Source organism: Cryptomeria japonica, chromosome 2, assembly GCF_030272615.1.
Source record: "Cryptomeria japonica chromosome 2, Sugi_1.0, whole genome shotgun sequence".
NCBI lineage: Eukaryota > Viridiplantae > Streptophyta > Pinopsida > Cupressales > Cupressaceae > Cryptomeria > Cryptomeria japonica.
The window spans coordinates 430,397,173-430,399,240 of record NC_081406.1 but is presented as its reverse complement, the minus strand read 5'-3'; positions in this window follow the sequence as shown (position 1 = coordinate 430,399,240).

Sequence of the window (2,068 nt, the reverse complement as noted above, 5' to 3'; positions counted from 1 at the left end):
GCATGCGACTAAGTAAGGCCACTCAGAGACATCCATTTCCTAGGCATATGCCCCCTACACAATTTTGGTGGTGCACCCCGCACAAACAATCCCGCCTCAACCAGCTTGAACAATTCCCCTCTCAAAGGAAGGCCTTGGCCTTAATCACCCATGACAAATAGCTCGACGAGGCATGAAGCACCCATGGGAGCTGGAGCATGACGATGCAGAGTCTCAGTTCACAGGAGCCTAGGAAGAACATCCCGTACGGAACCCTTTACGTGAAAACATCCAAACCACACATGCTTGTGACAGTCCTGCCATTAGAGAATGCACCTTGCACGCGACCGAGTAAGGCCACTCAGAGACATCCATTTCCTAGGTATATGCCCCCTACACACTTTTGGTGGTGCACCTCGCATGAGCAGTCCCAACTTGACCCCCTAAACAAGATTTTTTGCCTCGAAGAGTTTGTCGAAGATGAAGAAGCAACCTTCAGTGCAACTGTAGCACTCTTTTGTGCAATCGCCCAAACAACACCTCCTCTACCCTCTATCGAAACACTCACAATTGCTGCTCCCTAAGGTGAGCTTCTCCTCATAGGTGATTCCGCTCTTATCTGGTCACATTTGTGTGCCCAAATTTTGAAAGGCAACCTCCATGGGACATGGAAAGGACTCGAGAAGAGAGCTCACTCACGGGGGAGAGAAGCCAAGGAGACCATGAGAGTGCTGAGAGTGGGACAACGCTGAATAGGCAGGAGAAGTCTGCACGTATAAACAGAGATATATATCCAATTGCAATGAAGGAACATGCCAAAGATCGAGAACAATGGCACAAATGCTAGTAATGTATACTTCGGGACCAACACATCACCGGAAGACAACCGCCAAACATCGAAAGAGTCGCGATGCTCCACAACCTACGTGCAAAGCAGTTGCACACCGAGTAAGGGAGTGAGAGCCCCAAACATAGCTAGACGAGGTGCTCACTCTGCTCTTTCATATCTCATTAATATAGCCAAGGAAATGGCACAGGCACACACACACAAGCATCCTCAGAAAAGGACAGTTCGAGTGATAGGCCAAATCCAAGAGTTTTGAAGACTACCTCCAGGAACAATCGGGAACAAGACTGATTACAAGTCGTCGAGTCTGTTACTGGGCGAACATGAGATGCGCACAAGAAATCAATCAGCCCTCACAATGGCCCAAGGCCAAAGATCGGACTGCTAGGATTTACCCCAACAATCATCGTGCCACCCTTTGCAAAGAGGTGATAGAGGCCAACAAGCCTGCACATAGAAATCGAGGTTGAAAAAGGGCATTGAAGGCAAGAAACCTAGATGAAAGAGGCTACGAGGTCACCTCGAAGTGGTTTAAGAATTGGGCACACTTGGGGTGACTACCAGTGCCAACCCCTTATCTCGCGGTGTGTCCGACACATAGAAATTTCCAAGGCGGCCAAGGAGCCTCCTCACATAGCAATCGGGGTGTGAGGTGATGGATGCAGCATTGATAGTAATCGAGGTGTGAGGCGAAGGATGCAGAAGTGAGAGGCGAGGGATGTAGCAGAGATAGCAATCGGGGTGTGAGATGCAGCAGAGATAGCAATCGAGGTGTGTGGCGAAGGGTTCGGTGGGAAGGGCCCAGCAGCTAGATGCATGAAGTGACAGATGCAGCAGTGATGACAACCAAACTGTGAGTAGAGGATGGATGCAGCCAAGAAAGTAATCAAGGCTCGAGGCAAGGGATGAAGCAAGGATAGAAATCATGTTGTGAGGTGAGATTCCAAAGGCTAAACGTGAGAGGCTGTAGGGTCGACTCAGAGAGGTCTATGCATGTGAGAGGCTGCAAGCAAGGTTGACTCAGAGTGGTCTATGCATCGGGCACGCTTGGGGCGACTACTAGTGCCAACTGCTTATCCCGTGATGGACCAGACAAAGAGAACATTCCAAGGCGGCTAAGGAGGTTAATAGCCAAGGGATGTAGTAGCGATAACAGATATAGTTTTGAGGTGGCCGAGAAGCCTCACTGCATAGGAATCAGGATGTGAGGCGAGGGATGCACCGGGAAGGCCCCGATGGCTA